Genomic DNA, 20,838 nt, shown 5'->3' on the forward strand with positions numbered 1-20,838 from the left:
TGCTCTGGTTGACGCCAAAACCTGAAAACTGTTTCTGCTCGGTCTCGAACCGAGGACCTTTCGCGTGTTAGGCGAACGTGATAACCACTACACTACAGAAACTCTGAATTTCGCATAATTTTGCCAGTAACCAATTTTAAGGTGTTTCAGGGCAAGATTTTTCAGTTAAGGAATCTCAAACACTCATCTTAGTCTGGGACTAGTCTTAAGCCTTGTCTACGAAACCGTGCATTGAATGCTTAAAGGTTTGGTTACCTTGTCATTATATTCCACTCTATGGCTTAAAACAGACTATGTTTCTGCTCGGTTTCGAAACGAGGACCTTTCGCGTGTTAGGCGAACGTGATAACCACTACACTACAGAAACTCTGAAATTGGCATAAATTTGCCAGTCACAAATTTTAAGGTGTTTCAGGGCAAGATTTTTCAGTTAAGAAATCTCAAACACTCATCTTAGTCTGGGACTAGTCTTAAGCCTTGTCTACGAAACCGTGCATTGAATGCTTAAAGGTTTGGTTACCTTGTCATTATTTTCCACTCTATGGCTTAAAGCAGACTATGTTTCTGCTCGGTCTCGAACCGAGGACCTTTCACGTGTTAGGCGAACGTGATAACCACTACACTACAGAAACTCTGAATTTCGCATAATTTTGCCAGTAACAAATTTTAAGGTGTTTCAGGGCAAGATTTTTCAGTTAAGGAATCTCAAACAATCATCTTAGTCTGGGACTAGTCTTAAGCCTTGTCTACGAAACCGTGCATTGAATGCTTAAAGGTTTGGTTACCTTGTCATTATATTCCTCTCTATGGCTTAAAGCAGACTATGTTTCTGCTCGGTTTCGAACCGAGGACCTTTTGCGTGTGAAGCAAACGTGATAACCACTACACTACAGAAACGTGGACAATTCCTGCTTACGTCGTCAACCTGGCGCTGGTTTAAAACAGACCACGCAAGCATTGTCTGACTTTGGCAAGAAACTTGCCAGTCAGAAATTTGAAGGTATTCCAGGTCAAGTTAATTCAGGTAAGACATCTCGAACATTCATCTTAGTATGGGACTAGTCTTAAGCCTTGTCTACGAAACCTTGCATTGAATGCTTAAAGGTTTGGTTACCTTGTCATTATATTCCACTCTATGGCTTAAAGCAGACTATGTTTCTGCTCGGTTTCGACTAGGGACCTTTCACGTCAGGAGAATGCGACAGTCACTAAAAGAACATAGTACGTGACATAATAGAGGCTGAAATTCGACAGTCTACAAAACCGTGCATTGAATGCTTAAAGGTTTGGTTACCTTGTCATTATATTCCACTCTATGGCTTAAAACAGACTATGTTTCTGCTCGGTTTCGAACCGAGGACCTTTCACGTCAGGAGAATGCGACAGTCACTAAAAGAACATAGCTTGTAACATAATAGAGGCTGAAATTCGACAGTCTACAAAACCGTGCATTGAATGCTTAAAGGTTTGGTTACCTTGTCATTATATTCCACTCTATGGCTTAAAACAGACTATGTTTCTGCTCGGTTTCGAACCGAGGACCTTTTGCGTGTGAAGCAAACGTGATAACCACTACACTACAGAAACGTGGACAATTCCTGCGTACGTCGTCAACCTGGCGCTGGTTTAAAACAGACCACGCAAGCATTGTCTGACTTTGGCAAGAAACTTGCCAGTCACAAATTTGAAGGTGTTCCAGGTCAAGTTTATTCAGGTGAGACATCTCGAACATTCATTTCAGTATGGGACTAGTCTTAAGCCTTGTCTACAAAACAGTGCATTGAATGCTTAAGGTTTTGTTACCTTGTCGTTATATTCCACTCTATGGCTTAAAGCAGACTATGTTTCTGCTCGGTTTCGACTAGGGACCTTTCACGTCAGGAGAATGCGACTGTCACTAAAAGAACATTGTACGTGACATAATAGAGGCTGAATTTCGACAGTCTACAAAACCGTGCATTGAATGCTTAAAGGTTTGGTTACCTTGTCATTATATTCCACTCTATGGCTTAAAACAGACTATGTTTCTGCTCGGTTTCGAACCGAGGACCTTTCGCGTGTTAGGCGAACGTGATAACCACTACACTACAGAAACTCTGAATTTCGCATAAATTTGCCAGTAACAAATTTTAAGGTGCTTCAGGGCAAGATTTTTCAATTAAGGAATCTCAAACAATCATCTTAGTCTGGGACTAGTTTTAAGCCTTGTCTACGAAACCGTGCATTGAATGATTAAAGGTTTGGTTACCTTGTCATTATATTGCTCTCTATGGCTTAAAGCAGTCTATGTTTCTGCTCGGTTTCGAACCGAGTACCTTTAGCGTGTGAAGCAAACATGATAACCACTACACTACAGAAACGTGGACAGTTCCTGCGTACGTCGTCAACCTGGCGCTGGTTTAAAACAGACCACGCAAGCATTGTCTGACTTTGGCAAGAAACTTGCCAGTCACAAATTTGAAGGTGTTCCAGGTCAAGTTTATTCAGGTGAGACATCTCGAACATTCATTTCAGTATGGGACTAGTCTTAAGCCTTGTCTACAAAACAGTGCATTGAATGCTTAAGGTTTTGTTACCTTGTCGTTATATTCCACTCTATGGCTTAAAGCAGACTATGTTTCTGCTCGGTTTCGACTAGGGACCTTTCACGTCAGGAGAATGCGACTGTCACTAAAAGAACATTGTACGTGACATAATAGAGGCTGAATTTCGACAGTCTACAAAACCGTGCATTGAATGCTTAAAGGTTTGGTTACCTTGTCATTATATTCCACTCTATGGCTTAAAACAGACTATGTTTCTGCTCGGTTTCGAACCGAGGACCTTTCGCGTGTTAGGCGAACGTGATAACCACTACACTACAGAAACTCTGAATTTCGCATAAATTTGCCAGTAACAAATTTTAAGGTGCTTCAGGGCAAGATTTTTCAATTAAGGAATCTCAAACAATCATCTTAGTCTGGGACTAGTTTTAAGCCTTGTCTACGAAACCGTGCATTGAATGATTAAAGGTTTGGTTACCTTGTCATTATATTGCTCTCTATGGCTTAAAGCAGTCTATGTTTCTGCTCGGTTTCGAACCGAGGACCTTTAGCGTGTGAAGCAAACATGATAACCACTACACTACAGAAACGTGGACAATTCCTGCGTACGTCGTCAACCTGGCGCTGGTTTAAAACAGACCACGCAAGCATTGTCTGACTTTGGCAAGAAACTTGCCAGTCACAAATTTGAAGGTGTTCCAGGTCAAGTTTATTCAGGTGAGACATCTCGAACATTCATTTCAGTATGGGACTAGTCTTAAGCCTTGTCTACAAAACAGTGCATTGAATGCTTAAGGTTTTGTTACCTTGTCGTTATATTCCACTCTATGGCTTAAAGCAGACTATGTTTCTGCTCGGTTTCGACTAGGGACCTTTCACGTCAGGAGAATGCGACTGTCACTAAAAGAACATTGTACGTGACATAATAGAGGCTGAATTTCGACAGTCTACAAAACCGTGCATTGAATGCTTAAAGGTTTGGTTACCTTGTCATTATATTCCACTCTATGGCTTAAAACAGACTATGTTTCTGCTCGGTTTCGAACCGAGGACCTTTCGCGTGTTAGGCGAACGTGATAACCACTACACTACAGAAACTCTGAATTTGGCATAAATTTGCCAGTCACAAATTTTAAGGTGTTTCAGAGCAAGATTTTTCAGTTAAGAAATCTCAAACACTCATCTTAGTCTGGGACTAGTCTTAAGCCTTGTCTACGAAACCGTGCATTGAATGCTTAAAGGTTTGGTTACCTTGTCATTATATTCCACTCTATGGCTTAAAGCAGACTATGTTTCTGCTCGCATTCGACTAGGGACCTTTCACGTCAGGAGAATGCGACAGTCACTAAAAGAACATAGTACGTAACATTATAGAGGCTGAATTTCGACAGTCTACAAAACCGTGCATTGAATGCTTAAAGGTTTGGTTACCTTATTGTTATATTCCACTCTATGGCTTAAAGCAGACTATGTTTCTGCTCGGTTTCGACTAGGGACCTTTCACGTCAGGAGAATGCGACTGTCACTAAAAGAACATTGCACGTGACATAATAGAGGCTGAATTTCGACAGTCTACAAAACCGTGCATTGAATGCTTAAAGTTTTGGTTACCTTGTCATTATATTCCTCTCTATGGCTTAAAGCAGACTATGTTTCTGCTCGGTTTCGAACCGAGGACCTTTTGCGTGTGAAGCAAACGTGATAACCACTACACTACAGAAACGTGGACAATTCCTGCGTACGTCGTCAACCTGGCGCTGGTTTAAAACAGACCACGCAAGCATTGTCTGACTTTGGCAAGAAACTTGCCAGTCACAAATTTGAAGGTGTTCCAGGTCAAGTTTATTCAGGTGAGACATCTCGAACATTCATTTCAGTATGGGACTAGTCTTAAGCCTTGTCTACAAAACAGTGCATTGAATGCTTAAGGTTTTGTTACCTTGTCGTTATATTCCACTCTATGGCTTAAAGCAGACTATGTTTCTGCTCGGTTTCGACTAGGGACCTTTCACGTCAGGAGAATGCGACTGTCACTAAAAGAACATTGTACGTGACATAATAGAGGCTGAATTTCGACAGTCTACAAAACCGTGCATTGAATGCTTAAAGGTTTGGTTACCTTGTCATTATATTCCACTCTATGGCTTAAAACAGACTATGTTTCTGCTCGGTTTCGATCCGAGGACCTTTCGCGTGTTAGGCGAACGTGATAACCACTTCACTGCAGAAACTCTGAATTTGGCATAAATTTGCCAGTCACAAATTTTAAGGTGTTTCAGGGCAAGATTTTTCAGTTAAGGAATCTCAAACAATCATCTTAGTCTGGGACTAGTCTTAAGCCTTGTCTACGAAACCGTGCATTGAATGCTTAAAGGTTTGGTTACCTTGTCATTATATTGCTCTCTATGGCTTAAAGCAGTCTATGTTTCTGCTCGGTTTCGAACCGAGGACCTTTAGCGTGTGAAGCAAACATGATGACCACTACACTACAGAAACGTGGACAATTCCTGCGTACGTCGTCAACATGGCGCTGGTTTAAAACAGACCACGCAAGCATTGTCTGACTTTGGCAAGAAACTTGCCAGTCACAAATTTGAAGGTGTTCCAGGTCAAGTTTATTCAGGTGAGACATCTCGAACATTCATTTCAGTATGGGACTAGTCTTAAGCCTTGTCTACAAAACAGTGCATTGAATGCTTAAGGTTTTGTTACCTTGTCGTTATATTCCACTCTATGGCTTAAAGCAGACTATGTTTCTGCTCGGTTTCGACAAGGGACCTTTCACGTCAAGAGAATGCGACAGTCACTAAAAGAACATAGTACGTGACATAATAGAGGCTGAATTTCGACAGTCTACAAAACCGTGCATTGAATGCTTAAAGGTTTGGTTACCTTGTCATTATATTCCACTCTATGGCTTAAAACAGACTATGTTTCTGCTCGGTTTCGAACCGAGGACCTTTCGCGTGTTAGGCGAACGTGATAACCACTACACTACAGAAACTCTGAATTTGGCATAAATTTGCCAGTCACAAATTTTAAGGTGTTTCAGAGCAAGATTTTTCAGTTAAGAAATCTCAAACACTCATCTTAGTCTGGGACTAGTCTTAAGCCTTGTCTACGAAACCGTGCATTGAATGCTTAAAGGTTTGGTTACCTTGTCATTATATTCCACTCTATGGCTTAAAGCAGACTATGTTTCTGCTCGCATTCGACTAGGGACCTTTCACGTCAGGAGAATGCGACAGTCACTAAAAGAACATAGTACGTAACATTATAGAGGCTGAATTTCGACAGTCTACGAAACCGTGCATTGAATGCTTAAAGGTTTGGTTACCTTGTCATTATATTCCACTCTATGGCTTAAAGCAGACTAGGTTTCTGCTCGGTTTCGACTAGGGACCTTTCACGTCAGGAGAATGCGACAGTCACTAAAAGAACATAGTACGTGACATAATAGAGGCTGAATTTCGACAGTCTACAAAACCGTGCATTGAATGCTTAAAGGTTTTGTTACCTTGTCATTATATTCCACTCTATGGCTTAAAACAGACTATGTTTCTGCTCGGTTTCGAACCGAGGACCTTTCACGTCAGGAGAATGCGACAGTCACTAAAAGAACATAGCTTGTAACATAATAGAGGCTGAATTTCGACAGTCTATAAAAACCGTGCATTGAATGCTTAAAGGTTTGGTTACCTTGTCATTATATTCCACTCTATGGCTTAAAAAAGACTATGTTTCTGCTCGGTTTCGACTAGGGACCTTTCACGTCAGGAGAATGCGACAGTCACTAAAAGAACATAGCTTGTAACATAATAGAGGCTGAATTTCGACAGTCTATAAAAACCGTGCATTGAATGCTTAAAGGTTTGGTTACCTTGTCATTATATTCCACTCTATGGCTTAAAAAAGACTATGTTTCTGCTCGGTTTCGACTAGGGACCTTTAACGTCAGGAGAATGCGACAGTCACTAATAGAAAATTGTACGTGACAAAATGGAGGCTGAATTTGACAATCCCAAAAAGCTTTCAATCAGGCCGATACGCATTGCAGCTAAGTTTTACACCGATGGCATTTGCTCTGGTTGACGCCAAAACCTGAAAACTGTTTCTGCTCGGTCTCGAACCGAGGACCTTTCGCGTGTTAGGCGAACGTGATAACCACTACACTACAGAAACTCTGAATTTCGCATAATTTTGCCAGTAACCAATTTTAAGGTGTTTCAGGGCAAGATTTTTCAGTTAAGGAATCTCAAACACTCATCTTAGTCTGGGACTAGTCTTAAGCCTTGTCTACGAAACCGTGCATTGAATGCTTAAAGGTTTGGTTACCTTGTCATTATATTCCACTCTATGGCTTAAAACAGACTATGTTTCTGCTCGGTTTCGAAACGAGGACCTTTCGCGTGTTAGGCGAACGTGATAACCACTACACTACAGAAACTCTGAAATTGGCATAAATTTGCCAGTCACAAATTTTAAGGTGTTTCAGGGCAAGATTTTTCAGTTAAGAAATCTCAAACACTCATCTTAGTCTGGGACTAGTCTTAAGCCTTGTCTACGAAACCGTGCATTGAATGCTTAAAGGTTTGGTTACCTTGTCATTATTTTCCACTCTATGGCTTAAAGCAGACTATGTTTCTGCTCGGTCTCGAACCGAGGACCTTTCACGTGTTAGGCGAACGTGATAACCACTACACTACAGAAACTCTGAATTTCGCATAATTTTGCCAGTAACAAATTTTAAGGTGTTTCAGGGCAAGATTTTTCAGTTAAGGAATCTCAAACAATCATCTTAGTCTGGGACTAGTCTTAAGCCTTGTCTACGAAACCGTGCATTGAATGCTTAAAGGTTTGGTTACCTTGTCATTATATTCCTCTCTATGGCTTAAAGCAGACTATGTTTCTGCTCGGTTTCGAACCGAGGACCTTTTGCGTGTGAAGCAAACGTGATAACCACTACACTACAGAAACGTGGACAATTCCTGCTTACGTCGTCAACCTGGCGCTGGTTTAAAACAGACCACGCAAGCATTGTCTGACTTTGGCAAGAAACTTGCCAGTCAGAAATTTGAAGGTATTCCAGGTCAAGTTAATTCAGGTAAGACATCTCGAACATTCATCTTAGTATGGGACTAGTCTTAAGCCTTGTCTACGAAACCTTGCATTGAATGCTTAAAGGTTTGGTTACCTTGTCATTATATTCCACTCTATGGCTTAAAGCAGACTATGTTTCTGCTCGGTTTCGACTAGGGACCTTTCACGTCAGGAGAATGCGACAGTCACTAAAAGAACATAGTACGTGACATAATAGAGGCTGAAATTCGACAGTCTACAAAACCGTGCATTGAATGCTTAAAGGTTTGGTTACCTTGTCATTATATTCCACTCTATGGCTTAAAACAGACTATGTTTCTGCTCGGTTTCGAACCGAGGACCTTTCACGTCAGGAGAATGCGACAGTCACTAAAAGAACATAGCTTGTAACATAATAGAGGCTGAAATTCGACAGTCTACAAAACCGTGCATTGAATGCTTAAAGGTTTGGTTACCTTGTCATTATATTCCACTCTATGGCTTAAAACAGACTATGTTTCTGCTCGGTTTCGAACCGAGGACCTTTTGCGTGTGAAGCAAACGTGATAACCACTACACTACAGAAACGTGGACAATTCCTGCGTACGTCGTCAACCTGGCGCTGGTTTAAAACAGACCACGCAAGCATTGTCTGACTTTGGCAAGAAACTTGCCAGTCACAAATTTGAAGGTGTTCCAGGTCAAGTTTATTCAGGTGAGACATCTCGAACATTCATTTCAGTATGGGACTAGTCTTAAGCCTTGTCTACAAAACAGTGCATTGAATGCTTAAGGTTTTGTTACCTTGTCGTTATATTCCACTCTATGGCTTAAAGCAGACTATGTTTCTGCTCGGTTTCGACTAGGGACCTTTCACGTCAGGAGAATGCGACTGTCACTAAAAGAACATTGTACGTGACATAATAGAGGCTGAATTTCGACAGTCTACAAAACCGTGCATTGAATGCTTAAAGGTTTGGTTACCTTGTCATTATATTCCACTCTATGGCTTAAAACAGACTATGTTTCTGCTCGGTTTCGAACCGAGGACCTTTCGCGTGTTAGGCGAACGTGATAACCACTACACTACAGAAACTCTGAAATTGGCATAAATTTGCCAGTCACAAATTTTAAGGTGTTTCAGGGCAAGATTTTTCAGTTAAGAAATCTCAAACACTCATCTTAGTCTGGGACTAGTCTTAAGCCTTGTCTACGAAACCGTGCATTGAATGCTTAAAGGTTTGGTTACCTTGTCATTATATTCCACTCTATGGCTTAAAGCAGACTATGTTTCTGCTCGGTCTCGAACCGAGGACCTTTCACGTGTTAGGCGAACGTGATAACCACTACACTACAGAAACTCTGAATTTCGCATAATTTTGCCAGTAACAAATTTTAAGGTGTTTCAGGGCAAGATTTTTCAGTTAAGGAATCTCAAACAATCATCTTAGTCTGGGACTAGTCTTAAGCCTTGTCTACGAAACCGTGCATTGAATGCTTAAAGGTTTGGTTACCTTGTCATTATATTCCTCTCTATGGCTTAAAGCAGACTATGTTTCTGCTCGGTTTCGAACCGAGGACCTTTTGCGTGTGAAGCAAACGTGATAACCACTACACTACAGAAACGTGGACAATTCCTGCTTACGTCGTCAACCTGGCGCTGGTTTAAAACAGACCACGCAAGCATTGTCTGACTTTGGCAAGAAACTTGCCAGTCAGAAATTTGAAGGTATTCCAGGTCAAGTTAATTCAGGTAAGACATCTCGAACATTCATCTTAGTATGGGACTAGTCTTAAGCCTTGTCTACGAAACCTTGCATTGAATGCTTAAAGGTTTGGTTACCTTGTCATTATATTCCACTCTATGGCTTAAAGCAGACTATGTTTCTGCTCGGTTTCGACTAGGGACCTTTCACGTCAGGAGAATGCGACAGTCACTAAAAGAACATAGTACGTGACATAATAGAGGCTGAAATTCGACAGTCTACAAAACCGTGCATTGAATGCTTAAAGGTTTGGTTACCTTGTCATTATATTCCACTCTATGGCTTAAAACAGACTATGTTTCTGCTCGGTTTCGAACCGAGGACCTTTCACGTCAGGAGAATGCGACAGTCACTAAAAGAACATAGCTTGTAACATAATAGAGGCTGAAATTCGACAGTCTACAAAACCGTGCATTGAATGCTTAAAGGTTTGGTTACCTTGTCATTATATTCCACTCTATGGCTTAAAACAGACTATGTTTCTGCTCGGTTTCGAACCGAGGACCTTTTGCGTGTGAAGCAAACGTGATAACCACTACACTACAGAAACGTGGACAATTCCTGCGTACGTCGTCAACCTGGCGCTGGTTTAAAACAGACCACGCAAGCATTGTCTGACTTTGGCAAGAAACTTGCCAGTCACAAATTTGAAGGTGTTCCAGGTCAAGTTTATTCAGGTGAGACATCTCGAACATTCATTTCAGTATGGGACTAGTCTTAAGCCTTGTCTACAAAACAGTGCATTGAATGCTTAAGGTTTTGTTACCTTGTCGTTATATTCCACTCTATGGCTTAAAGCAGACTATGTTTCTGCTCGGTTTCGACTAGGGACCTTTCACGTCAGGAGAATGCGACTGTCACTAAAAGAACATTGTACGTGACATAATAGAGGCTGAATTTCGACAGTCTACAAAACCGTGCATTGAATGCTTAAAGGTTTGGTTACCTTGTCATTATATTCCACTCTATGGCTTAAAACAGACTATGTTTCTGCTCGGTTTCGAACCGAGGACCTTTCGCGTGTTAGGCGAACGTGATAACCACTACACTACAGAAACTCTGAATTTCGCATAAATTTGCCAGTAACAAATTTTAAGGTGCTTCAGGGCAAGATTTTTCAATTAAGGAATCTCAAACAATCATCTTAGTCTGGGACTAGTTTTAAGCCTTGTCTACGAAACCGTGCATTGAATGATTAAAGGTTTGGTTACCTTGTCATTATATTGCTCTCTATGGCTTAAAGCAGTCTATGTTTCTGCTCGGTTTCGAACCGAGTACCTTTAGCGTGTGAAGCAAACATGATAACCACTACACTACAGAAACGTGGACAGTTCCTGCGTACGTCGTCAACCTGGCGCTGGTTTAAAACAGACCACGCAAGCATTGTCTGACTTTGGCAAGAAACTTGCCAGTCACAAATTTGAAGGTGTTCCAGGTCAAGTTTATTCAGGTGAGACATCTCGAACATTCATTTCAGTATGGGACTAGTCTTAAGCCTTGTCTACAAAACAGTGCATTGAATGCTTAAGGTTTTGTTACCTTGTCGTTATATTCCACTCTATGGCTTAAAGCAGACTATGTTTCTGCTCGGTTTCGACTAGGGACCTTTCACGTCAGGAGAATGCGACTGTCACTAAAAGAACATTGTACGTGACATAATAGAGGCTGAATTTCGACAGTCTACAAAACCGTGCATTGAATGCTTAAAGGTTTGGTTACCTTGTCATTATATTCCACTCTATGGCTTAAAACAGACTATGTTTCTGCTCGGTTTCGAACCGAGGACCTTTCGCGTGTTAGGCGAACGTGATAACCACTACACTACAGAAACTCTGAATTTCGCATAAATTTGCCAGTAACAAATTTTAAGGTGCTTCAGGGCAAGATTTTTCAATTAAGGAATCTCAAACAATCATCTTAGTCTGGGACTAGTTTTAAGCCTTGTCTACGAAACCGTGCATTGAATGATTAAAGGTTTGGTTACCTTGTCATTATATTGCTCTCTATGGCTTAAAGCAGTCTATGTTTCTGCTCGGTTTCGAACCGAGGACCTTTAGCGTGTGAAGCAAACATGATAACCACTACACTACAGAAACGTGGACAATTCCTGCGTACGTCGTCAACCTGGCGCTGGTTTAAAACAGACCACGCAAGCATTGTCTGACTTTGGCAAGAAACTTGCCAGTCACAAATTTGAAGGTGTTCCAGGTCAAGTTTATTCAGGTGAGACATCTCGAACATTCATTTCAGTATGGGACTAGTCTTAAGCCTTGTCTACAAAACAGTGCATTGAATGCTTAAGGTTTTGTTACCTTGTCGTTATATTCCACTCTATGGCTTAAAGCAGACTATGTTTCTGCTCGGTTTCGACTAGGGACCTTTCACGTCAGGAGAATGCGACTGTCACTAAAAGAACATTGTACGTGACATAATAGAGGCTGAATTTCGACAGTCTACAAAACCGTGCATTGAATGCTTAAAGGTTTGGTTACCTTGTCATTATATTCCACTCTATGGCTTAAAACAGACTATGTTTCTGCTCGGTTTCGAACCGAGGACCTTTCGCGTGTTAGGCGAACGTGATAACCACTACACTACAGAAACTCTGAATTTGGCATAAATTTGCCAGTCACAAATTTTAAGGTGTTTCAGAGCAAGATTTTTCAGTTAAGAAATCTCAAACACTCATCTTAGTCTGGGACTAGTCTTAAGCCTTGTCTACGAAACCGTGCATTGAATGCTTAAAGGTTTGGTTACCTTGTCATTATATTCCACTCTATGGCTTAAAGCAGACTATGTTTCTGCTCGCATTCGACTAGGGACCTTTCACGTCAGGAGAATGCGACAGTCACTAAAAGAACATAGTACGTAACATTATAGAGGCTGAATTTCGACAGTCTACAAAACCGTGCATTGAATGCTTAAAGGTTTGGTTACCTTATTGTTATATTCCACTCTATGGCTTAAAGCAGACTATGTTTCTGCTCGGTTTCGACTAGGGACCTTTCACGTCAGGAGAATGCGACTGTCACTAAAAGAACATTGCACGTGACATAATAGAGGCTGAATTTCGACAGTCTACAAAACCGTGCATTGAATGCTTAAAGTTTTGGTTACCTTGTCATTATATTCCTCTCTATGGCTTAAAGCAGACTATGTTTCTGCTCGGTTTCGAACCGAGGACCTTTTGCGTGTGAAGCAAACGTGATAACCACTACACTACAGAAACGTGGACAATTCCTGCGTACGTCGTCAACCTGGCGCTGGTTTAAAACAGACCACGCAAGCATTGTCTGACTTTGGCAAGAAACTTGCCAGTCACAAATTTGAAGGTGTTCCAGGTCAAGTTTATTCAGGTGAGACATCTCGAACATTCATTTCAGTATGGGACTAGTCTTAAGCCTTGTCTACAAAACAGTGCATTGAATGCTTAAGGTTTTGTTACCTTGTCGTTATATTCCACTCTATGGCTTAAAGCAGACTATGTTTCTGCTCGGTTTCGACTAGGGACCTTTCACGTCAGGAGAATGCGACTGTCACTAAAAGAACATTGTACGTGACATAATAGAGGCTGAATTTCGACAGTCTACAAAACCGTGCATTGAATGCTTAAAGGTTTGGTTACCTTGTCATTATATTCCACTCTATGGCTTAAAACAGACTATGTTTCTGCTCGGTTTCGATCCGAGGACCTTTCGCGTGTTAGGCGAACGTGATAACCACTTCACTGCAGAAACTCTGAATTTGGCATAAATTTGCCAGTCACAAATTTTAAGGTGTTTCAGGGCAAGATTTTTCAGTTAAGGAATCTCAAACAATCATCTTAGTCTGGGACTAGTCTTAAGCCTTGTCTACGAAACCGTGCATTGAATGCTTAAAGGTTTGGTTACCTTGTCATTATATTGCTCTCTATGGCTTAAAGCAGTCTATGTTTCTGCTCGGTTTCGAACCGAGGACCTTTAGCGTGTGAAGCAAACATGATGACCACTACACTACAGAAACGTGGACAATTCCTGCGTACGTCGTCAACATGGCGCTGGTTTAAAACAGACCACGCAAGCATTGTCTGACTTTGGCAAGAAACTTGCCAGTCACAAATTTGAAGGTGTTCCAGGTCAAGTTTATTCAGGTGAGACATCTCGAACATTCATTTCAGTATGGGACTAGTCTTAAGCCTTGTCTACAAAACAGTGCATTGAATGCTTAAGGTTTTGTTACCTTGTCGTTATATTCCACTCTATGGCTTAAAGCAGACTATGTTTCTGCTCGGTTTCGACAAGGGACCTTTCACGTCAAGAGAATGCGACAGTCACTAAAAGAACATAGTACGTGACATAATAGAGGCTGAATTTCGACAGTCTACAAAACCGTGCATTGAATGCTTAAAGGTTTGGTTACCTTGTCATTATATTCCACTCTATGGCTTAAAACAGACTATGTTTCTGCTCGGTTTCGAACCGAGGACCTTTCGCGTGTTAGGCGAACGTGATAACCACTACACTACAGAAACTCTGAATTTGGCATAAATTTGCCAGTCACAAATTTTAAGGTGTTTCAGAGCAAGATTTTTCAGTTAAGAAATCTCAAACACTCATCTTAGTCTGGGACTAGTCTTAAGCCTTGTCTACGAAACCGTGCATTGAATGCTTAAAGGTTTGGTTACCTTGTCATTATATTCCACTCTATGGCTTAAAGCAGACTATGTTTCTGCTCGCATTCGACTAGGGACCTTTCACGTCAGGAGAATGCGACAGTCACTAAAAGAACATAGTACGTAACATTATAGAGGCTGAATTTCGACAGTCTACAAAACCGTGCATTGAATGCTTAAAGGTTTAGTTATCTTGTCATTATATTGCTCTCTATGGCTTAAAGCAGTCTATGTTTCTGCTCGGTTTCGAACCGAGGACCTTTAGCGTGTGAAGCAAACGTGATAACCACTACACTACAGAAACGTGGACAATTCCTGCGTACGTCATCAACCTGGCGCTGGTTTAAAACAGACCACGCAAGAATTGTCTGACTTTGGCAAGAAACTTGCCAGTCACAAATTTGAAGGTATTCCAGGTCAAGTTTATTCAGGAAAGACATCTCGAACATTCATCTTAGTATGGGACTAGTCTTAAGCCTTGTCTACGAAACCGTGCATTGAATGCTTAAAGGTTTGGTTACCTTGTCATTATATTCCACTCTATGGCTTAAAGCAGACTATGTTTCTGCTCGGTTTCGACTAGGGACCTTTCACGTCAGGAGAATGCGACAGTCACTAAAAGAACATAGTACGTGACATAATAGAGGCTGAATTTCGACAGTCTACAAAAGCGTGCATTGAATGCTTAAAGGTTTGGTTACCTTGTCATTATATTCCACTCTATGGCTTAAAACAGACTATGTTTCTGCTCGGTTTCGACTAGGGACCTTTCACGTCAGGAGAATGCGACAGTCACTAAAAGAACATAGTACGTGACATAATAGAGGCTGAATTTCGACAGTCTACAAAACCGTGCGTTGAATGCTTAAAGGTTTGGATACCTTGTCATTATATTCCACTCTATGGCTTAAAACAGACTATGTTTCTGCTCGGTTTCGATCCGAGGACCTTTCGCGTGTTAGGCGAACGTGATAACCACTTCACTGCAGAAACTCTGAATTTGGCATAAATTTGCCAGTCACAAATTTTAAGGTGTTTCAGGGCAAGATTTTTCAGTTAAGGAATCTCAAACAATCATCTTAGTCTGGGACTAGTCTTAAGCCTTGTCTACGAAACCGTGCATTGAATGCTTAAAGGTTTGGTTACCTTGTCATTATATTCCACTCTATGGCTTAAAGCAGACTATGTTTCTGCTCGGTTTCGACTAGGGACCTTTCACGTCAGGAGAATGCGACAGTCACTAAAAGAACATAGTACGTGACATAATAGAGGCTGAATTTCGACAGTCTACAAAACCGTGCATTGAATGCTTAAAGGTTTGGTTACCTTGTCATTATATTCCACTCTATGGCTTAAAACAGACTATGTTTCTGCTCGGTTTCGAACCGAGGACCTTTCGCGTGTTAGGCGAACGTGATAACCACTACACTACAGAAACTCTGAATTTCGCATAAATTTGCCAGTTACAAATTTTAAGGTACTTCAGGGCAAGATTTTTCAATTAAGGAATCTCAAACAATCATCTTAGTCTGGGACTAGTTTTAAGCCTTGTCTACGAAACCGTGCATTGAATGATTAAAGGTTTGGTTACCTTGTCATTATATTGCTCTCTATGGCTTAAAGCAGTCTATGTTTCTGCTCGGTTTCGAACCGAGGACCTTTAGCGTGTGAAGCAAACGTGATAACCACTACACTACAGAAACGTGGACGATTCCTGCGTACGTCGTCAACCTGGCGCTGGTTTAAAACAGACCACGCAAGCATTGTCTGACTTTGGCAAGAAACTTGCCAGTCACAAATTTGAAGGTGTTCCAGGTCAAGTTTATTCAGGTGAGACATCTCGAACATTCATTTCAGTATGGGACTAGTCTTAAGCCTTGTCTACAAAACAGTGCATTGAATGCTTAAGGTTTGGTTACCTTGTCGTTATATTCCACTCTATGGCTTAAAGCAGACTATGTTTCTGCTAGGTTTCGACTAGGGACCTTTCACGTCAGGAGAATGCGACAGTCACTAAAAGAACATAGTACTTGACATAATAGAGGCTGAATTTCGACAGTCTACAAAACCGTGCATTGAATGCCTAAAGGTTTGGTTACCTTGCCATTATATTCCACTCTATGGCTTAAAACAGACTATGTTTCTGCTCGGTTTCGAACCGAGGACCTTTCGCGTGTTAGGCGAACGTGATAACCACTACACTACAGAAACTCTGAATTTCGCATAAATTTGCCAGTAACAAATTTTAAGGTGCTTCAGGGCAAGATTTTTCAATTAAGGAATCTCAAACAATCATCTTAGTCTGGGACTAGTTTTAAGCCTTGTCTACGAAACCGTGCATTGAATGATTAAAGGTTTGGTTACCTTGTCATTATATTGCTCTCTATGGCTTAAAGCAGACTATGTTTCTGCTCGGTTTCGACAAGGGACCTTTCACGTCAAGAGAATGCGACAGTCACTAAAAGAACATAGTACGTGACATAATAGAGGCTGAATTTCGACAGTCTACAAAACCGTGCATTGAATGCTTAAAGTTTTGGTTACCTTGTCATTATATTCCTCTCTATGGCTTAAAGCAGACTATGTTTCTGCTCGGTTTCGAACCGAGGACCTTTTGCGTGTGAAGCAAACGTGATAACCACTACACTACAGAAACGTGGACAATTCCTGCGTACGTCGTCAACCTGGCGCTGGTTTAAAACAGACCACGCAAGCATTGTCTGACTTTGGCAAGAAACTTGCCAGTCACAAATTTGAAGGTGTTCCAGGTCAAGTTTATTCAGGTGAGACATCTCGAACATTCATTTCAGTATGGGACTAGTCTTAAGCCTTGTCTACAAAACAGTGCATTGAATGCTTAAGGTTTTGTTACCTTGTCGTTATATTCCACTCTATGGCTTAAAGCAGACTATGTTTCTGCTCGGTTTCGACTAGGGACCTTTCACGTCAGGAGAATGCGACTGTCACTAAAAGAACATTGTACGTGACATAATAGAGGCTGAATTTCGACAGTCTACAAAACCGTGCATTGAATGCTTAAAGGTTTGGTTACCTTGTCATTATATTCCACTCTATGGCTTAAAACAGACTATGTTTCTGCTCGGTTTCGATCCGAGGACCTTTCGCGTGTTAGGCGAACGTGATAACCACTTCACTGCAGAAACTCTGAATTTGGCATAAATTTGCCAGTCACAAATTTTAAGGTGTTTCAGGGCAAGATTTTTCAGTTAAGGAATCTCAAACAATCATCTTAGTCTGGGACTAGTCTTAAGCCTTGTCTACGAAACCGTGCATTGAATGCTTAAAGGTTTGGTTACCTTGTCATTATATTGCTCTCTATGGCTTAAAGCAGTCTATGTTTCTGCTCGGTTTCGAACCGAGGACCTTTAGCGTGTGAAGCAAACATGATGACCACTACACTACAGAAACGTGGACAATTCCTGCGTACGTCGTCAACATGGCGCTGGTTTAAAACAGACCACGCAAGCATTGTCTGACTTTGGCAAGAAACTTGCCAGTCACAAATTTGAAGGTGTTCCAGGTCAAGTTTATTCAGGTGAGACATCTCGAACATTCATTTCAGTATGGGACTAGTCTTAAGCCTTGTCTACAAAACAGTGCATTGAATGCTTAAGGTTTTGTTACCTTGTCGTTATATTCCACTCTATGGCTTAAAGCAGACTATGTTTCTGCTCGGTTTCGACAAGGGACCTTTCACGTCAAGAGAATGCGACAGTCACTAAAAGAACATAGTACGTGACATAATAGAGGCTGAATTTCGACAGTCTACAAAACCGTGCATTGAATGCTTAAAGGTTTGGTTACCTTGTCATTATATTCCACTCTATGGCTTAAAACAGACTATGTTTCTGCTCGGTTTCGAACCGAGGACCTTTCGCGTGTTAGGCGAACGTGATAACCACTACACTACAGAAACTCTGAATTTGGCATAAATTTGCCAGTCACAAATTTTAAGGTGTTTCAGAGCAAGATTTTTCAGTTAAGAAATCTCAAACACTCATCTTAGTCTGGGACTAGTCTTAAGCCTTGTCTACGAAACCGTGCATTGAATGCTTAAAGGTTTGGTTACCTTGTCATTATATTCCACTCTATGGCTTAAAGCAGACTATGTTTCTGCTCGCATTCGACTAGGGACCTTTCACGTCAGGAGAATGCGACAGTCACTAAAAGAACATAGTACGTAACATTATAGAGGCTGAATTTCGACAGTCTACAAAACCGTGCATTGAATGCTTAAAGGTTTAGTTATCTTGTCATTATATTGCTCTCTATGGCTTAAAGCAGTCTATGTTTCTGCTCGGTTTCGAACCGAGGACCTTTAGCGTGTGAAGCAAACGTGATAACCACTACACTACAGAAACGTGGACAATTCCTGCGTACGTCATCAACCTGGCGCTGGTTTAAAACAGACCACGCAAGAATTGTCTGACTTTGGCAAGAAACTTGCCAGTCACAAATTTGAAGGTATTCCAGGTCAAGTTTATTCAGGAAAGACATCTCGAACATTCATCTTAGTATGGGACTAGTCTTAAGCCTTGTCTACGAAACCGTGCATTGAATGCTTAAAGGTTTGGTTACCTTGTCATTATATTCCACTCTATGGCTTAAAGCAGACTATGTTTCTGCTCGGTTTCGACTAGGGACCTTTCACGTCAGGAGAATGCGACAGTCACTAAAAGAACATAGTACGTGACATAATAGAGGCTGAATTTCGACAGTCTACAAAAGCGTGCATTGAATGCTTAAAGGTTTGGTTACCTTGTCATTATATTCCACTCTATGGCTTAAAACAGACTATGTTTCTGCTCGGTTTCGACTAGGGACCTTTCACGTCAGGAGAATGCGACAGTCACTAAAAGAACATAGTACGTGACATAATAGAGGCTGAATTTCGACAGTCTACAAAACCGTGCGTTGAATGCTTAAAGGTTTGGATACCTTGTCATTATATTCCACTCTATGGCTTAAAACAGACTATGTTTCTGCTCGGTTTCGATCCGAGGACCTTTCGCGTGTTAGGCGAACGTGATAACCACTTCACTGCAGAAACTCTGAATTTGGCATAAATTTGCCAGTCACAAATTTTAAGGTGTTTCAGGGCAAGATTTTTCAGTTAAGGAATCTCAAACAATCATCTTAGTCTGGGACTAGTCTTAAGCCTTGTCTACGAAACCGTGCATTGAATGCTTAAAGGTTTGGTTACCTTGTCATTATATTCCACTCTATGGCTTAAAGCAGACTATGTTTCTGCTCGGTTTCGACTAGGGACCTTTCACGTCAGGAGAATGCGACAGTCACTAAAAGAACATAGTACGTGACATAATAGAGGCTGAATTTCGACAGTCTACAAAACCGTGCATTGAATGCTTAAAGGTTTGGTTACCTTGTCATTATATTCCACTCTATGGCTTAAAACAGACTATGTTTCTGCTCGGTTTCGAACCGAGGACCTTTCGCGTGTTAGGCGAACGTGATAACCACTACACTACAGAAACTCTGAATTTCGCATAAATTTGCCAGTTACAAATTTTAAGGTACTTCAGGGCAAGATTTTTCAATTAAGGAATCTCAAACAATCATCTTAGTCTGGGACTAGTTTTAAGCCTTGTCTACGAAACCGTGCATTGAATGATTAAAGGTTTGGTTACCTTGTCATTATATTGCTCTCTATGGCTTAAAGCAGTCTATGTTTCTGCTCGGTTTCGAACCGAGGACCTTTAGCGTGTGAAGCAAACGTGATAACCACTACACTACAGAAACGTGGACGATTCCTGCGTACGTCGTCAACCTGGCGCTGGTTTAAAACAGACCACGCAAGCATTGTCTGACTTTGGCAAGAAACTTGCCAGTCACAAATTTGAAGGTGTTCCAGGTCAAGTTTATTCAGGTGAGACATCTCGAACATTCATTTCAGTATGGGACTAGTCTTAAGCCTTGTCTACAAAACAGTGCATTGAATGCTTAAGGTTTGGTTACCTTGTCGTTATATTCCACTCTATGGCTTAAAGCAGACTATGTTTCTGCTAGGTTTCGACTAGGGACCTTTCACGTCAGGAGAATGCGACAGTCACTAAAAGAACATAGTACTTGACATAATAGAGGCTGAATTTCGACAGTCTACAAAACCGTGCATTGAATGCCTAAAGGTTTGGTTACCTTGCCATTATATTCCACTCTATGGCTTAAAACAGACTATGTTTCTGCTCGGTTTCGAACCGAGGACCTTTCGCGTGTTAGGCGAACGTGATAACCACTACACTACAGAAACTCTGAATTTCGCATAAATTTGCCAGTAACAAATTTTAAGGTGCTTCAGGGCAAGATTTTTCAATTAAGGAATCTCAAACAATCATCTTAGTCTGGGACTAGTTTTAAGCCTTGTCTACGAAACCGTGCATTGAATGATTAAAGGTTTGGTTACCTTGTCATTATATTGCTCTCTATGGCTTAAAGCAGACTATGTTTCTGCTAGGTTTCGACTAGGGACCTTTCGCGTGTTAGGCGAACGTGATAACCACTACACTACAGAAACTCTGAATTTGGCATAAATTTGCCAGTCACAAATTTTAAGGTGTTTCAGAGCAAGATTTTTCAGTTAAGAAATCTCAAACACTCATCTTAGTCTGGGACTAGTCTTAAGCCTTGTCTACGAAACCGTGCATTGAATGCTTAAAGGTTTGGTTACCTTGTCATTATATTCCACTCTATGGCTTAAAGCAGACTATGTTTCTGCTCGCATTCGACTAGGGACCTTTCACGTCAGGAGAATGCGACAGTC

At 41.1% G+C, this 20,838-nt stretch overlaps 25 non-coding genes across 25 annotated transcripts; all 25 read right to left on the reverse strand.

Moving 5' to 3' along the window:
- Window positions 1-29: 29 nt before the first annotated feature.
- Window positions 30-102, reverse strand: trnav-aac (transfer RNA valine (anticodon AAC)). Its single transcript has one exon. It is a non-coding gene; the product is annotated as a tRNA-Val (tRNA).
- A 722-nt stretch (window positions 103-824) lies between these two features.
- trnav-cac (transfer RNA valine (anticodon CAC)) lies at window positions 825-897 on the reverse strand. The gene has a single exon. It is a non-coding gene; the product is annotated as a tRNA-Val (tRNA).
- A 617-nt stretch (window positions 898-1,514) lies between these two features.
- Window positions 1,515-1,587, reverse strand: trnav-cac (transfer RNA valine (anticodon CAC)). Its single transcript has one exon. It is a non-coding gene; the product is annotated as a tRNA-Val (tRNA).
- A 435-nt stretch (window positions 1,588-2,022) lies between these two features.
- Window positions 2,023-2,095, reverse strand: trnav-aac (transfer RNA valine (anticodon AAC)). Its single transcript has one exon. It is a non-coding gene; the product is annotated as a tRNA-Val (tRNA).
- Window positions 2,096-2,795: 700 nt separating this feature from the next.
- On the reverse strand, window positions 2,796-2,868 carry trnav-aac (transfer RNA valine (anticodon AAC)). The gene has a single exon. It is a non-coding gene; the product is annotated as a tRNA-Val (tRNA).
- Window positions 2,869-3,568: 700 nt separating this feature from the next.
- Window positions 3,569-3,641, reverse strand: trnav-aac (transfer RNA valine (anticodon AAC)). The gene has a single exon. It is a non-coding gene; the product is annotated as a tRNA-Val (tRNA).
- A 552-nt stretch (window positions 3,642-4,193) lies between these two features.
- Window positions 4,194-4,266, reverse strand: trnav-cac (transfer RNA valine (anticodon CAC)). Its single transcript has one exon. It is a non-coding gene; the product is annotated as a tRNA-Val (tRNA).
- A 1,208-nt stretch (window positions 4,267-5,474) lies between these two features.
- On the reverse strand, window positions 5,475-5,547 carry trnav-aac (transfer RNA valine (anticodon AAC)). The gene has a single exon. It is a non-coding gene; the product is annotated as a tRNA-Val (tRNA).
- A 1,105-nt stretch (window positions 5,548-6,652) lies between these two features.
- trnav-aac (transfer RNA valine (anticodon AAC)) lies at window positions 6,653-6,725 on the reverse strand. The gene has a single exon. It is a non-coding gene; the product is annotated as a tRNA-Val (tRNA).
- A 722-nt stretch (window positions 6,726-7,447) lies between these two features.
- On the reverse strand, window positions 7,448-7,520 carry trnav-cac (transfer RNA valine (anticodon CAC)). The gene has a single exon. It is a non-coding gene; the product is annotated as a tRNA-Val (tRNA).
- Window positions 7,521-8,137: 617 nt separating this feature from the next.
- trnav-cac (transfer RNA valine (anticodon CAC)) lies at window positions 8,138-8,210 on the reverse strand. Its single transcript has one exon. It is a non-coding gene; the product is annotated as a tRNA-Val (tRNA).
- Window positions 8,211-8,645: 435 nt separating this feature from the next.
- On the reverse strand, window positions 8,646-8,718 carry trnav-aac (transfer RNA valine (anticodon AAC)). The gene has a single exon. It is a non-coding gene; the product is annotated as a tRNA-Val (tRNA).
- Window positions 8,719-9,175: 457 nt separating this feature from the next.
- On the reverse strand, window positions 9,176-9,248 carry trnav-cac (transfer RNA valine (anticodon CAC)). The gene has a single exon. It is a non-coding gene; the product is annotated as a tRNA-Val (tRNA).
- A 617-nt stretch (window positions 9,249-9,865) lies between these two features.
- trnav-cac (transfer RNA valine (anticodon CAC)) lies at window positions 9,866-9,938 on the reverse strand. Its single transcript has one exon. It is a non-coding gene; the product is annotated as a tRNA-Val (tRNA).
- A 435-nt stretch (window positions 9,939-10,373) lies between these two features.
- Window positions 10,374-10,446, reverse strand: trnav-aac (transfer RNA valine (anticodon AAC)). The gene has a single exon. It is a non-coding gene; the product is annotated as a tRNA-Val (tRNA).
- Window positions 10,447-11,146: 700 nt separating this feature from the next.
- trnav-aac (transfer RNA valine (anticodon AAC)) lies at window positions 11,147-11,219 on the reverse strand. Its single transcript has one exon. It is a non-coding gene; the product is annotated as a tRNA-Val (tRNA).
- Window positions 11,220-11,919: 700 nt separating this feature from the next.
- On the reverse strand, window positions 11,920-11,992 carry trnav-aac (transfer RNA valine (anticodon AAC)). The gene has a single exon. It is a non-coding gene; the product is annotated as a tRNA-Val (tRNA).
- Window positions 11,993-12,544: 552 nt separating this feature from the next.
- Window positions 12,545-12,617, reverse strand: trnav-cac (transfer RNA valine (anticodon CAC)). The gene has a single exon. It is a non-coding gene; the product is annotated as a tRNA-Val (tRNA).
- A 1,208-nt stretch (window positions 12,618-13,825) lies between these two features.
- Window positions 13,826-13,898, reverse strand: trnav-aac (transfer RNA valine (anticodon AAC)). The gene has a single exon. It is a non-coding gene; the product is annotated as a tRNA-Val (tRNA).
- Window positions 13,899-15,404: 1,506 nt separating this feature from the next.
- On the reverse strand, window positions 15,405-15,477 carry trnav-aac (transfer RNA valine (anticodon AAC)). Its single transcript has one exon. It is a non-coding gene; the product is annotated as a tRNA-Val (tRNA).
- A 700-nt stretch (window positions 15,478-16,177) lies between these two features.
- Window positions 16,178-16,250, reverse strand: trnav-aac (transfer RNA valine (anticodon AAC)). The gene has a single exon. It is a non-coding gene; the product is annotated as a tRNA-Val (tRNA).
- A 372-nt stretch (window positions 16,251-16,622) lies between these two features.
- Window positions 16,623-16,695, reverse strand: trnav-cac (transfer RNA valine (anticodon CAC)). Its single transcript has one exon. It is a non-coding gene; the product is annotated as a tRNA-Val (tRNA).
- Window positions 16,696-17,903: 1,208 nt separating this feature from the next.
- trnav-aac (transfer RNA valine (anticodon AAC)) lies at window positions 17,904-17,976 on the reverse strand. Its single transcript has one exon. It is a non-coding gene; the product is annotated as a tRNA-Val (tRNA).
- Window positions 17,977-19,482: 1,506 nt separating this feature from the next.
- On the reverse strand, window positions 19,483-19,555 carry trnav-aac (transfer RNA valine (anticodon AAC)). The gene has a single exon. It is a non-coding gene; the product is annotated as a tRNA-Val (tRNA).
- Window positions 19,556-20,255: 700 nt separating this feature from the next.
- On the reverse strand, window positions 20,256-20,328 carry trnav-aac (transfer RNA valine (anticodon AAC)). The gene has a single exon. It is a non-coding gene; the product is annotated as a tRNA-Val (tRNA).
- Between the last annotated feature and the right edge of the window lie 510 nt (window positions 20,329-20,838).

The sequence above is a fragment of the Triplophysa dalaica genome, chromosome 5 (assembly GCF_015846415.1).
Source record: "Triplophysa dalaica isolate WHDGS20190420 chromosome 5, ASM1584641v1, whole genome shotgun sequence".
In the NCBI taxonomy this organism is placed as follows: Eukaryota; Metazoa; Chordata; class Actinopteri; order Cypriniformes; family Nemacheilidae; genus Triplophysa; species Triplophysa dalaica.